The sequence below is a fragment of the Mugil cephalus genome, chromosome 7 (genome assembly GCF_022458985.1).
Source record: "Mugil cephalus isolate CIBA_MC_2020 chromosome 7, CIBA_Mcephalus_1.1, whole genome shotgun sequence".
NCBI classification, from domain to species: domain Eukaryota; kingdom Metazoa; phylum Chordata; class Actinopteri; order Mugiliformes; family Mugilidae; genus Mugil; species Mugil cephalus.
The window spans coordinates 27,398,485-27,414,601 of record NC_061776.1 but is presented as its reverse complement, the minus strand read 5'-3'; the positions used below and the strand labels follow the sequence as shown (position 1 = coordinate 27,414,601).

The 16,117-nt window shown below is 38.8% G+C and overlaps 1 protein-coding gene across 1 annotated transcript in view; it reads right to left on the bottom strand.

The window, feature by feature from the left end:
• The window catches only part of LOC125011350 (cadherin-18-like), a 113,602-nt gene that overhangs the window by 94,458 nt on the left and 3,027 nt on the right, over positions 1–16,117 (bottom strand). Inside the window, exon 2 of the mRNA XM_047590521.1 lies at positions 680–858. The gene's annotated coding sequence lies outside the window, so the exon portion shown is untranslated. The remainder of the gene's footprint in view (positions 1–679; positions 859–16,117) is intronic.

Below are 16,117 nucleotides of genomic sequence, written 5' to 3'. Positions count from 1 at the left end.
CTCGTTTCTCAAAAGTAACTCTTCCAAAAATCCAAAGAGATGGTTGTTTTAAAACCCAAACACCAGGTCAGTTTGCACACAAGGCAGAGAGGTGATCACAGTGTAGTGTGCAAATGATTTCCTTTAAGCTCAGCTCTGCCTGGAGTCAAACACTACCAATCCACTGGTCGATAGGGCTACAGGAGTGAGTGTGTGTGTGTGTGTGTGTGTGTGTGTGTGTGTGTGTGTGTGTGTGTGTGTGTGTGTGTGTGTGTGCGGTGTGTGTGTGTGTGTGTATGCGTGTGTGTGTGTGCGTGTATGTGTCTGTGTTTATGTGTTAACAGCACGCATATGTGCAGTTATATAAATAATATTCACTACAGAGCAGTAGCAGCAGCAGCCTCACGTACATCGGAAGTGTGAATATTTATTAATTTACAGACATGCTCTCAAATAATTCACACAGAAAGGACATGCAATGTTTTTCTGTCTCATTCAAAGACACACATACACACACAGTTGTCATCAAACTGTACCAAATGCAGACTCTTTTTGTCTCATACACACAGCACATGCAGCTGCAGCTTAACGACATTTCAGCCTCAACTGTGAAGCTGGAGTAAAGATAAAGGAGAAGAAAAAGGTGATGGGAGGAAATCAGAGAATGGATGGTAGAGATGTATGTAGTGTTGGGCTTTACCTCATGTGGATGGATGTCCCCCTCCTCACGCTGCATTACTCTCATCTGTTTCTGGCGCTCGCTCACTCTGTATCTGCCTTCCCCGCCACAGTGGAGGAGCAGATGAGAAAGTGTGTATCCCTCTCTCCCTCTTCTCCCTCTGGCTCTCTCTCTCACTCCGGCTCTCTGTGGCTGTAGCACTGAGGAGAATAAAAGACCGCCTCTGTTCAGTCTGTCCCCACCTTCTCCGTCTCTTCACACTCTCTCCGCCCCACTCCCTCTTTCAGCTCCCCATCCATAGATGTAGAGGGTGAGCCCATGTTGAGATGGAGTTCCACATACATGTGCAACAACAACGATAGATAGATAGATAGATAGATAGATAGATAGATAGATAGATAGATAGATAGATAGATAGATAGATAGATAGATAGATAGATAGATAGATAGATAGATAGATAGATAGATAGATAGATAGATAGATAGATAGATACCTTAATTAAGTGAGATTTATTTAAGTCTAATTTTTACAAATCTAATCTTAACTAAGTATATGGATCGATGGATGGGAACGGATAAACAATATGAAAGCCAGGTGCTTAATATGCAGGGTGAGTGGGTGAGCAGCAGGAATCTCAGGAAGCAGATCCCTAATGCAGTTAGCCCAATGGGAAATGTGTACTTTCAGTGAGTGAGTATCAAATTCGAAATAATGCACAAAATATACAATAATATACAGCACAGTCTATATAGTGTGGGCAGGGAAATCCAAAGAGTGCTAAATAAAAAAATTGGAATATAATATAAATTGCTAGGATCAGTGCACATGGACATTGAGGTAGTGCAAGATAGGCAATGCAAAAAAGCAGATTATTGTGAAAAATAGTCTGTAAAAAGGACAAATCAGGTCACAAAGACAGTCCCAGTTGTAAGTTATTGTTAACTCGGGCTGGTGTTGTACAGCCTGATGGCTGGTGGGGATGAAGGACCTGGATGCAGCAGTTTGCAGATCGTTTCCCTGAGACACGCACTCGATAATGGTTGTATCATCAGAAAACTTCTGGAGGTGGCATGCTTGTCATGCTTGTTTTGGATGATATTGAGGTTGCTATAATATGCAGTATTAAATCTTCGAAGCATGCTTTGGGGGCATGAAGAGAAAGGGAGACAATGGTGGTACTTTCTAAAAATGCAAAGATATTATGGTGCAACTCCCCAAAAGAACAACAGCATATACTTGAATAAGACCAACTTTCAAATTGAGTTACAAATTTACTTGTAATTATCAGATTTTTAAATTGCTGGGGTCAAATTGACCCTAAGGATAAACAGTATTTGTAAATTTGAAGGAGGGTTAAAATAACTATTTGGGAAACCTGCAGGGTACTTTCATTACACTGTAGTATTATATACACATGCAGATGTTTTCATTACAGATTGAAATAAACTGGAATGTAAATAAGTCTTAAAATCAAGAGGAAATGCACTGAAACAAGTAAAGTTATTACTTTTTAGCTCTGAGTTATTTCAAACAACTAACAGACTCGGCTGATGTTATGATGATTCACAGCGTTATATATTAGATTTGTAATGGGTAGTCAAGCTTTTGTCCTCTTCACATGCCTAAGGCATGAATTCATCTGTCCTGTCTGTATCAGTTTCACCTTCTCTGACTGCAGAGATGTTTTCTTACTACTAACGCACAGCATTAGCAGTTCAAACCACAATCAACATCTCAGTTCACACAATGCACTTTACTGTGGTGACAATTTTTTGGACTAGCTCATCTCATCAGACTACAGGATTGCACTGTTTGTTGGAGTAATTGTGACTGTTCCCTTCCAATCTTGAAAAATGTTTGAAAAACATTGCAATAGAAATATTGTGTTGCTAATCACGGTTGAGTCTGCAATATAATATAATATAATTAAATATTGCAATATAATCTAAATGCTGTGTGAGTTTTTCAGCTTTTCAGTATTTCTGAAGATTGTTTTCAGAGTGATGATTGAGGGGACAGATAATGGGTTTCAGTGAACTGTAGACAAGAATATGACACAGGTTTGTGCTTCGAATTGACCAAACATCAAAATTCTTGGGCATGACGGGAGCATATCAGGGACAGTGTCTGTCAATGTGCTAACATCCATTCTCCCCCCTCAAAACCTAGAAAATATGCACAATATTGGACTATGATAAAAATGTAATCACTGGCTAGATGTGTACTGTCAGTGTCCTTGTGAATAAATCAAACAGCATATGTATGATCTGCATAGGAGTCAGCAGTAGGTGATTGATGTAAATAACAGAAAATGTGATATGGTCTAGTGTAACATTTCGTTCAAAATGTATTTTCTATTGAAAATTAGTCATGCGCAAATTTTTCATTGAGGAGACATTCTTGTCCCATGCGTACAATACATTATGTGTTTGCATCAAATACATGCAACAGATATACAATTCTATATTAATGGTGTATAAACTGATGTACTCTATGTGTTATGTAATTTGCACCTGACTGTAAGTGCAACAAACATATCTTATGTCTGCCATAAATCCACAGTCTTCTTCTTCTCCTTTTGTCTGCTCCCTTCAGGGGTTGCCTCAGTGAATCTCCTACTTCCATGTCACCCTATTCTCTGTATCCTCTTCTCTCACACCAACTACCATCATGTCCTCCTTCACTACATCCATAAACCTCTAAATCATCTAGACCTCTTGCCTGGGAGCTCTGACATCATCTCCCTTTGACCAATATGTTCACTATCAATCCTCTGAACATGTCCAAATCATATTATTCTGGCCTCTCTAACTTTATCATCTCACGTGATCTGTCCATCTAATGTATTCATTCCTGATCCTATCCACCCTGGTCACACTCAGAGAAAACCTCAACATCTTCAGCTCTGCTACTTCAAGAACTTCCTCCTGTCTTTTCCTCTAAGTGTCCTCTAACTGTCTCTAAACTGTGTAACATCACTGGTCTTGCCACTGTCCTGTAAACCTTTCCTTTCATGGTAACGGCTACTCTTTTATCATGTATCACACCTAAACTGACACATTTCTCCACTCATTCGATCTTGCCTGCACCACTTTTCCACACTCCTCATTGCTTCAGGCTGTTGACCCCAAGTACTCAACGTACTGCACCTTCTGTACCTCCGCTCCCTGTAACCTCACCATTCTACTAGGGTCCCTCTTGTTCACACACATGTATTCAGCTCACCTTCATTCCTCTTCTTTTCAGAGTAAACCTCCAACTCTCTAGATTTTCTGAAGCTATTACAGTCCATGGAGTTTCTTGTCCGAACTCATCTGTCAGTCTGTCCATCACACAGCAAGAAGACAAGAGGGGTCTTACCTTCACCGTAATATTCTCTGTCACACCTACAGCATATCTCACCACTGTCTTACTGCTCTGATACAACAGCATACTTCTCTGTTACACAACACCACAGCTCCTCTCTTGGTACCTGAGGTATTTTCAGAATTGGCTAGTCAAAAACTTTGTTTACATCCATCCATTATATATAGACACAGGGACTGGAGTCATTGCAGCTAAGATTGAGAACACACATATTTGAGACTGTGCATGGAAGCCCAATCAACTGTAAAACCTGAACACATTACTGAAGAAAAAACTGTCCGAACCAGTGTCATTACATTTGACACAGGTAATCTCCTTTCTGTTTTGATGATGTGATCATAACAACTAATTGGAAAAACATATCATACACATTGTTACCTCTTGTTTTTACAAGGGAAGCCTAGACTGACATGTAGAATAATGCCTCAGTTTAAAAATGATCTGTACTATGAGTGAAACTATTTGTTTTTTACCAGGATACAAATATAAGAAAGACACACGCATAGTTAACATAGTTATTTTTACAACCATGACTGATACAATATGGATTGCCCATGTGAAATGCTGGAAGTGTGTACGCACAAGTGTGCCGAGCTTCTGTTATATAATTGCAAATTTAAGAGGTCGTCTGGTGAATTCTTTATACACAAACACTTTTTTTTTCATTAACTATTACAATGGTTGCAATAACAAGCACATGAGCAAAAGCTGGATTCACATCAGTCTCATCAGTCAGCAGGTTCATACAAAGTAGGCACACAGAGTAGATCTATAGATGTAATCTAATAACATAATAAATCTGTTTTGAACTGTCATGTGATTGCAAATGATTTCCATACAGTTCCATAATTAAGCAGTCTCATTGCTTCTTCCACACTTTTCTACAGCAAATACTAAAATCCTGTTTACATGAGCAGTTTTTACCTACAATATGTCTTTGAAAGTTCTCAGTCATCCAGGTCATTGACATGTTGTCAAGCCTAAATGAATGGTTAACAGCAGAAGCTGCTTCAATCAGCTGATTACTCAGTGACCTCCTCACTGCCTCCTATTGGACAATTGCTTTCAGTGCACCCTATTTAAATATGACCTATGTTGGCCTCTTTCTCTGCTTCCTCTGCTAGCCTTACAGCAACCCACCTCCTCCCCAGCTCCTCTGTTGTGTGTCTTTTCAGTACCATATCTCTTTATCATTACTTTTTGATTGTAGGGGTTTGCTTTTGTCAGATGAACTTATGTATCTATGACAGATGTATGTTTATCTAGTTTGTCCTGCTGTTCTTTCCTCTCTGTTCTCAGTTCTACTTGGCTGGTTTTAGCCTTTCATGATGGCTCGTGAAGGGCAGGAAGATGGCTCGTCCTGCCTCGGGTCTCTAACGCAAGCATGTGGTATGCCGGGTCCAAAAACAGAACCTTGCACTTGTCCCCTGCTGTCTTCTTAGCTTTCCATGCAAGTGTGTGGAAGAGCAGGGGGTTCCAGAGCAGAATATAAATAAATAGTCCCAACTGAAAAGTCCATGAATTTTCAACAGACATTTCTGCCTTAACTCAACATAGAGGTGTTTTCAATAAGCATAAACAGTTATTGTACGAAACAAAATAAAGTACAATTTATGTACCGCCCTAGTGCCGTTTGTAGTTGTGGTGCGTTTGTATGTGTCTCTCTCCACTCTCCTTCCTCCAGGTGATCACCCCTCCTCCAACCTGCAGCTGCTTCTACTCAGGTAATCAGCTATTCATGGTTAAAGAGTGGAGGAGAGGTGTGGTTCGGAGAGAGAGAAATGTTAGACCACAGTGGTGGAAGTGTGAGGCAGCTTCATTCAACCGTTCCGTTATGACTCTTCTTGTCTGTGACATATTATGCACTCTTTTTGGTGGAAAAGAGGGTGGTTAATCTGTTTTGTTTCTTTCCCCCATGGTTGGTTTTGGTTGTTGGTTGTTGGTTAACCCAGTGTCTTTGTTGCCCCCAGGTGTGGTGGCGTCTTTAGTTAAGCTGTTCCATTGGAGATTCATATGGTTTAGAGCGGTGACCAATAACTGAAAGGTTCCCACCCTATCCTAAGTCTTTTTATATGACTATACTGGCTCTCACTATGCACCCCACTGGTGTATGATTGTGAGTGAGGTTTGTGTTGATGCAGATTATAGCTTCTTCAGTTCTGAAGGACTGACAGAAAACTAAGATTTAAATAGGAACATCTGTGGATGTAGTCCATCAGAAACTGGCTTGGACTGTCATTTTTCTCTAGTGAATGGTACTGTATTCACCCAGGATCCAGTCTCAAGGTGTGAATGGTGGTGAAAGGACATTATATAAACATGCTGTGAATTCTGTGAACCTTGACCTGCTCTGTTCATACAGAAGGACAGAGCAATTTTTAATAATATTCTTGGGACATCACTGGTTAGAGAATTTGCTTCAGGCTGTCCTCTCACTGTGCTCCTAGCACATCTTTTTTGTTCTACAAAAACTTTTAAAAATGAGCCCAGTTCAAGTCTTGGCAGCAGCACAAGGGCTATTGTTTACCATAGCAAAAAGAAAGGGAAACAAACGTTATCTTTGCTATTAACCTTCTGAACTAACCTCTTGATCTTCAGCTAGTAGAAAGACCATCCACCTCGAATGCCTTGCAGTAACAGACACCGTATCTCACTTAAACCGCTGTGAAAAGTGGCTGCAACGATGGACAAGCTTCACAGCTTCTAAGGTCATAACATGTTTCATGACACCCTGGGAATCTCAATAAGAACTGTCAGTGCTTTTTATCTCAGGTTAGGTTCGTAATTTTATTTAACCTGCCCTTGGTGTAAATCCATGTAAGGAGAGTATGCTTAGTCTGAAAGCTAGCCCAGCTTCCCCCACCCACAAAATCTTTGCAGTGGAAAATGCATCTGGAGTTGGTCCAGTCTGAGCTGAGATTTGGGCTTTATACAGTGATAGAAGAAATGACAAGACAGCAGTGGTTGGTTGGAGGATAATGCAAATGTTATTTTTTTCTTTGTTGAAACACATCCCATAATACAATCCAAATGGAATGTTATTTAAAGTAAATACGGGAAAACAGGGTAAGGAGCTTTTTTAAGGAGCTTTTTTTGTCACTTGTGTACTAGTGTATGGAGGTATTGTTTACACACATGGTTTGTAATAGATCTTTTGGTAATTGTTTATTCTGACATCACGGTGCTTTGTTTCACAAGGACATGGAGAAAAGATGCAAGGCCAGATAAGAGGCGTTCTAGCTAGGAGGGCTGATGCTGGAATTTTAATACTAGTGCCCTTAGTATGCTGAGCAAGGTATGTTAATTGCATACATTCCATATTTTTATGTTTCTGTGTGAAACTAAATTCAATAGTTTGGTACATATTATATGTTACTAAATAACACCAGTTTAGCTAAAGCCTTCTCAGACCAGTGTGTCACACAAACTTAACATCACTTGACATTTCCTTTTCATTTCTAGTTTTGTGACCCTGGAATATTATGACGTCTTTCTAATTCACTGAAACTCAAGAACTGTCAACCACAAAAATGATTGAATATGAAAGCTGCTTATTAACTGGTTGTGACTCTGAATGTCGGAGGGAGCAATAAAAGGTGAATAAAGGAATGTTTTATCAAATGTATAACACATCAGGCTGCATGCATAATTCATTGCTTAAGTAACCGTTTATCAAGAATACTCTGTGGTAAGAAAGAAATGAGACTCCTGTTGGAAGCACACACACGCTTTTGACAAAAAAGTGACAAGTCTTCTTGAAGTTGGCAACTTTGTGAAAATATAACCGCCTTCTCCTCTGTTTTACACATCTTAATTTATGGTGTTTGACGCATTAACAAATGCTAGATGAAATCTTACACGGACCTGACAGCTGCCCTTGTTGTCATATCTCCAGCATTTTTGTTGAGACTGCAGTGATGCAATACTATAACATATGTTACAGTAGGTACAAAAAAAAAAAAAACTGGAAGTGGCAGCTGGTGGTGATATTTGGTGGGTGGACTAACAAATGCATAACACTGATTAAATAGTTAACACAGCAGCAAAAGAAGCATCACCTACAATACACACAGTTACATCAATTACAGGGACACTATACTCTTTCAGTGCCCTACATTAGTGGTTCTTCTGACCTGGTCTGGGTTCAGGCTGGAACCCAAAAAAGAACATTTCCAGCTTCTCAGATTCATTGAATGAAAAGACTGAGTAGTTTGTACCTGAGACAGTAGAATGGAATATCACAGTATGTAAATACTGTGATAAAGGATAAACCAAAACATTTTGATTAAAACTACAACACTTCACTTCAGTAACTTCATCTTCAGCGGATTAAACATACAAAATCCAACTACTGAGAAATATTAACAAAAAATGAAAAATGCAAATTATGTATCTTTAGCTGTTTGCTGAGTTACAGATGTGTTTTTACAGTAACCAGGGTTTGAACTGCGAAAGCCTGTGTGGTAGTCTGTGTGACTGACCACTGTACTACTTGCCACAGGGGCGCTAGGGCTGCAATAAATCCGCCACTTTATAGATATTCTATATTTCCCTTTTGACTATTTGATGATGTTAGTGTGCCCTTGGTTCCACCAAAACAATCTGTTGTAAGTTATTTAAAAAATAATATCATATTTTGAGTGATTTGCATGGGAGGGCTTAGCCCCATTAGCACATTTCTACCAGTGTCCTTGGTGGAAACACATATTTACCATTACACATCCATTTTCATGACATAATTTCTGCTGCTCAACAAATATCTAATATGAAGAATATAACCCTGTTTGTTAAATACCTTGTTTTTCTGTAAAATAAACAAAATAGAAGTCAATCCACTAATGTGTAAGCCTTTCTTTAAATTATTCTCAGTCGTGCTCATAATGGGTAATTGTTATTCAAGATAATGAAAAGTAGCTCACAGATGGCAGACCGAATAATTAACAGTCTCATTGTATTCTTGGAGACAAAATATTTTGTTGAGAACCAGTTTAACCTGCAAATCATCATATTTAAAGGAATGCAACTTTATATCAAGATCAGTTTATCTATCACAGGAACTAATGTTGTCACATACACAGCATATGTCTGATTTTGACATTTTGCATTGAAAGCAATTAACTAAAAGTGTGATTAAGCATTATCTGTATATATTGATCACGGTTAGTCCTAAACTACTCCAGCTTTAAACACAGCTCTTCTGTAATGGTGGTTTCTATATGATGTTTTCAAATTATTTGATTACATTTGGAACATGTGTAGCCACAGACACCGTTCAGACAATGGTGTTGTGCACGACATTTTCATTTCCTAAGTGAAGCATTTGCAGCATATTGTAGATTTCATCAGCGTGTCACATGACACTGAGATCAGACAAAAATAATCCTAATTGCTCATAATTAACCACATTTAGCTCTACAATTACACATTAGTCACCAACATGCAGCCACAAGCGTCCTGACACTGACAGTGAAAACATCAAACTCATATGAGAGTTGCTATTTTGAATGTATGTAGCTTTATTACTCAGTAATGTGTCTGTGGAGTTCACAATCACTGCAATAGAATATTCAATTCTCCGGTCTTCTCCAATTCTCCAGGTACTTGCTTTAGTTACATAGGCAGTATGAAAATACATACCATATATCAAAGTAAATTAGTTTTTAACTAAGATTACCAACAGGAAAGAGGCTTTTGAAGTATATTCAGCGCTGGAGTCCATCCATTCATCATGCTGCACTTTACAGTTGTGATATAAAAAGCCATCAGTCACACAGGAGGAGTGAGAGTTGCTCTGTCTGCGTGAAAGGAGAAACAGGTCAGCTTATGAATGTTTACATGTTTCATTCGTCACTATGATGGAGCGCCATACTTGGGCCTGTTAATTAGCACGGTTCAAATGTTGTGATATAGGATACAGTAACCATCTCAGTGTAGAGTAGATGTACTGTAATTTCTGGATCTGTACTGAATTGCAAAATATTAGGCAAAGTTGAAACACACCAAAGAATTTTATTTGTAGAGTGCCTCTTGTATCATATCTCCATGCCAAAACAGGGACAACCTGATAGCTGTCATTTGACATTTTATTTTTTTTCACATGCATGATACAGCTAGATGTATGGTTCTACTGTTTGCTGTTGCTTGTAAACTTAGTTGAAACCTGTGCCTTTAGTAGTGGGTCAGAGACAACAAGATTGAAGATACAAAGACACTGAACCCAGTTGCCCCCAGTGCAACTGGCACTGGTGTGTGAATGTGTGTGCTTGTGTGAGCAAATGAGTGGATGTGTCTGTGACTGTAAAAGCGCTTTGAGTACCAATAGGTAGAAAAGCGCTATATAAAAGCAAGACCATTGCTTGACGTGGGGTTGCCTCTTCACATCCACTCGAATGCCAGGTCCAGCAACTTTACTTTTTTATTTCTTTTTGTTTTTTCTGTCAGTGGTTTTAATGCTGTGGTTGATCGGTGTACTGTATACTATACACACTGCTCCTTCACAGTGTCTAATGACATCCTTGGAAGAGTACAGTATTTTCATATTCACGAAAATAGACACACACTTCATTTTAGGTCCGTATAAGTGGTGTAAATCCCATCAACTCTTTACTTAATCGTTGTTGTGTGCTGAACACCATTTCCATCCCAACTGCTGGTAACACCTTCCATACAGTTGCTAATATTATGCCAAACACCATTATTTTTCTTACTAATGCTGAAGCAGCAAAGAGCAGTGCTTCTGTTGAGGCACTGCTCTGTTGGATCAGATTTTATGCTGAGTGTACTGTCATTGTAATTGGAGAGGAGACTCCTGAGACAGAAAGGAAGAAATAAATATATAAATTCCCAAAACAGTCCTAAGATAACAGAGACAGTTCTGCTGGGACAGAAGCACCACACCATGGTATCATAGTGTCATTTAGCTGATAAGCTTGTGCTTGTGTCATTTACACTAAATATGTGTGTTGCTATTATAAATTGCAACAGCGACAACAATGAATTGAGCAGTAGGACTCACACTGAGCAAATCTGCCATAAGACTTGCTTGAGACTAAAGAGCAAAAAGCAGTGAGACGTGACTTGGAGATCATACAGAAAACTGTTCTGTCCTTTGGAGTTGTGCCAAGCTGTCATGGATAATTAATAACACAGCCAGGACGAGAGAACACCTCGGTTTTAACTGCCAACAAATGAATAGAAGAATGAAAATGTGTAATTTAGATGAGAGAGAGAGCCGTCTTTCAGTATGACTCTTTTTATCTGTTGTGCCTAATCTAACAAACAAAAGATAAAGTCAGATCCAATCAAGTAGAAAAATATTACAAACACAGCACATACGAGCTCGAATCATTACATTTTCCCAAACTGGAAAAAAGCATCCTAAGGCCCTTTTTTAGGTTGAGGTTTGTCTTTGTTTTCAACCACTATGCAATCAGATCTCCTCCTCTAAGTCAGGTGATGGAAGCTTTACATGCAATACTCTCCATATTCTGGTTATATATTTTTTTTATGTATTTGGTTAGTTCTATTTTTATCTGCTTAGTTATCTGCTTTGCTTTGTCTTTTTATTTGCAGTAAAGTAAAGTAAAGTAAAGTAAAGTAAAGTAAAGTAAAGTAAAGGTAAAAGAGTTACAGTTATGTTTCCACTCAAGTAAATGATGCTGAATTAGGCATTGCAGTAAAGAAACCTCTGCAGTATGAAAACACGCTCTGTATAAATTGTAGCTGTTAAATTTTATTCATAGATGCTATAGGTTGGTTGATATCCTCTTACAATTTGATACAACTGGTTGGTTCACCTCTGATTGTAAGACTTTAGGTTTTGTTCACTATCTGCCTTGGTAATACATGCAGTATACTGTTATTGCACTATGAATGAATGATTTATTGAATGATGTATGTTTTGGACTCCGAAGTCGCAGCAACAATGTTGTAGGTATGGAGTTTACATGCATGGTTGGTCTCTTTGTTTCAGCACAACTCACTGGTGACTCGTCTTCAGTGTACATTGCTTTTCACCCAGTGTCACCTGGGATTGGCTCCTGAGTCCCTGCAAAGAAAAAGAGCCATAGCTGTGTACACAGGGGTACAGTGAGAGGAGTTGAATATCTCGCCAGGAAGTTGGGGGTGTGCTGTCTGTCACCTGCTGCTCTTTATCTAACACCTCACTGTGGCTGCTCCTTTCTTGCTCCATTACGAGCATGTTCAGACCTTGCATTAAGATACGATCTGGGCTGTCCGATTGCAAGTGACTAGCTTCATATATGGCTGTTCGGACATAACACTATCATATGTCTAAATGTGTCTCCAGCAGTGGCGATTTCAGGGTTGTAGCCATCATTTTAGAAGTGAGGGGAACAAACTGTTCAGAGGTCTATTGAATGATTTACTGTATTATCCTCTCACATTCAATTGCACCTCTCCTTAGCATTTAAAGAACCACATAACCACAAACAGCACAGCACCACAAAACCCACTTTAGTTCTTCAAAACGATATACTATCAAAATCTAAACCTGCCAAACTCTGGAGTTGGCATATAATTACCGTGCAGCATCTACAGGGTGAGTAGTCAGATAATTAAGTGCCAAATCACACCGAAAACAAAAAGTTCTGTAAAACACATTCCTGTTTTCACTAACAAGGACCATGCCAATGTAGATTCAAGTTTAGATCGGTTTATTGCAAGTGATGGAAATGGTGTGCCAAGATGGTAGCTTATAGGAGAGAAGAAGAGATGAAGGGTTGACAGTATGGAGGGATGAGGGTAAAGGGGATGAATGATGAGTGGAGGGTGGGGGTGCATTTTACACACGTTAAACATACACTACCAGTCAAAAGTTTGGACACACCTTCTCATTTAATTAAATGAGGTGTGCCCAAACTTTTGAGTGGTAGTGTATATTAGAATCAACAAGAAGGAGGGGTGGGGGCACGGCTCATGTGCTGTGGGGGGAGGAGGCAACATGGCCCTTTGTTTTTTGTTTATTTATTTATTTATTTTTTGACCTGGCACTTTGTCAGCTGAGTGATGCTGTTAAAGTATTTAGTGAAAAAACTACTCAAGGACTGTGTAACTTTTGAGTAGCCGAAAGTCTGATTTATTCAGCAAATAACATTAATGCAATCATTCAATCAAAATAATAATCAGCAATTGGCAAATTCATGTACTTTAAACTTTAACTACCACAAAAATAAGTTAAATATTCACAGAAATAACAGTCAATGGAACACAAATACATTTATATTTTTATTTTCTGCCAAAAGTGAGTAATCTTAGAGTAGCCAAAATAGTTACTTTACTCAAGTAAGACTGTTGTTACTTTAGAATAATATTACTCAAGTAAAATTATACAACAAGTAGGTTAAGCAATCTGGTTGGTCAACTAGACGTTTAGAAGGTGCTTTAATCAGCATGACAGCACACCTGACAAAAAACTCAAAATATCGCTCAGCCATCTACACATTGTCACCTCCGGAAAATATAGAACATGTAAACAAATACGAATACGAAGTCCTCTGGAAGGCAACTTTAATAAAGTAATACATCTGAATTTCCAATTTCAGCTTTCTTTAATGAATTTTCTGTGTGTTACGGAGCTGTTAGACCACATTGTTAATACAGGTGTGTACCTCATCTGTGTGCAGCATGGAGATCAAACAGTTCAGTGAGCACAGAGAAAATATGTATATTTAGACTAAAGGTGGACTAATCTGAACTGAAGAGGAATATTCCGTTAGATAAAAACCTGATGTTCCGGTTAGTAGCTGATACCGTGCGCGCTTCAAAATAAATGTGAAGATAGGAGGCCAATCTGCCCATGGAAAAATCTCTTTGTCAGCAGATATCACTGTCACTACAAGACTGAACTAACAAAGCAGTTTAGTTTTTATATACGCAGTACTCAGTTTGGGAAACTCCATGATCTCCATTAGGTTTGACGGGACTAGAAAGTTTCTCCGTTGCTAGGTCATTACTAAGGCTCGGGCTACTAGCTGGAGTTGTGAACTGTGTTCCATTACACATAAGAGTCTACTGCTATGACTGATTGTTTTCCAGGTATTAGTCAGGCCCCATGTATCTCCATAGAAATGGACCTGCGTCTGCTACTCCCATGTGATTTTGGTTTGGGTTGGGTTGACATTCTGATGGGGCCATGCAGGGAAATTGTTTAATGTAATCCAGAAATATTATAATCACCATCACAACAAAAACACAGTAGCAAGTGAGAGAGGGGACCACAGCACCTGACAACAAACAAGTGATGACACGATTTCACCTGATGACACAATTGCAGCTGAATAATGCTATCACACAAGAAATACCAATCTGATGTGATATATTATCATATCAATAGCACCACCAAATGGCAGTGTTCAAGATCCCACTGTATCAAATACTCAAGATCAAAACAATAAAGTGACAATAAAAAACACAAAGCGTGACTCATGGCACACACCCAATACATGGCACACCCAATACACAGCAATCAATATGCAATGGCACCACACACAATATACCACAGCCAAACAGTAATTTCAGGACCAAAGACAGGGGAACAGCTCTGTATTTTTTTCTTGAGAAATTACTAAATTCTCTGGTTGATGTGGTCCCAAACCTTTTATCTCCAACTTCTGCCCAAGTGGTCCTAAATAGTAGTCAACTCGATTCGTCATGCAATGAATGAGAAGCACTCTGGGGCCTGGGAAATTCAGGCTAGTAAGCATACATTAGTATCCTGTAACCTATGGCTTCAATTAAGCAGTTGTTTCAAAATATCTCTACTGATTTTGTTTTGTTTTGTTAGCTAATAGTCCACAAAAGTCTAAGATGATCAGGATGGGATACAGTATCAATGTAAATATGACAAAGTCCTATTCATTTACAAGAAATATGAAATTATAAAATATCTCCAGTGAACACATGCGGCTGTGATAAACACAGTATGTATAAAGAGCACACATGCAATGAGGCAGATGGCATTATGTGGTTTCTCTTAGCTTATCAGATCACAGTCACTTGGGGCTGGATATACTTTGTGGTATGATGCTGTGCAGCCTGATGGCTGTTGGCAATAAAGAACCTTTAAAGGCTGAAACTGTACGAGTGTCTGTACGAGTCTCTGGCTGAACGTTATCCTGCGCTTTCTCAGCTTGACACGAGAGGATGAGAGAGATTGCTCATGAAGACTGTCAACTTTTAGTTAAAGTTCTCTTCTCTTTGAGTTTTGTCTTAAGCAAGTGAAATGCAAGTTTGATGGGGTTGACATCTGGTGATTGACTCTGCAATTTAAAAATATTCCACTTTGGCTAAAAAAATACTCCAGGATTTTATTTGTAGTATGTTTTGTAACATACTTTGTGTTCAAGTACTATCCATTACACTTAACTGCATTTGGCTCAATCTGAGCAAAACGTGTATGTCCTATACACTTTGATATTACTTTCATCTGCTCAAAAATGCTATTCCAGACCTGGGCGTTTTTTTTTTTTTTTTTTTTTTTTTTTTGATATTTTGTGGTTGGGGTTAAGGTTAGGGTTGACCCTAACCTTAAAGTTAGATTTTTATTTATTTATTTTTTTTTTTTTGAAGAAGAAGAAGAAGCTGAGTGAGACAGAAACTCTAATCTGCTTTTTAGGGGGTGGGAGACATAAAAGCGTATGTTGCAGTATGTCACCATTTCATGTAATAGAATGAGCCATTAGACTTAGACACGCTTGTTACCTAACTGACACATGCATTTTCTTGCGCCTTCACTTACACATGCATTGTCCTCTTGACTTGACTTTTAAATGACTTATTTACTCAACTGCCCACAACCGCAACTTAATGCACAGCGCTGATTTGATACAGATAAAAATAGGATTTATTCACAAACGTAATAAGAACCTGCAGAAGCACTTTTGTAAAACAATTTTTCACACAAAAATCCTCCATCAGTATGCTTGCTAATTCTGCTAACACAATCAACATAAACTTGCTAATCTTGCGTTGTTTCATCCAATGGCTTGATGATGACTGTACTACGTTGGCCTGAGGCCAAGGGAATCCAAAGCTAGCTTCCTTTTACACAGTCCTGGCCAATCACAGGTGAG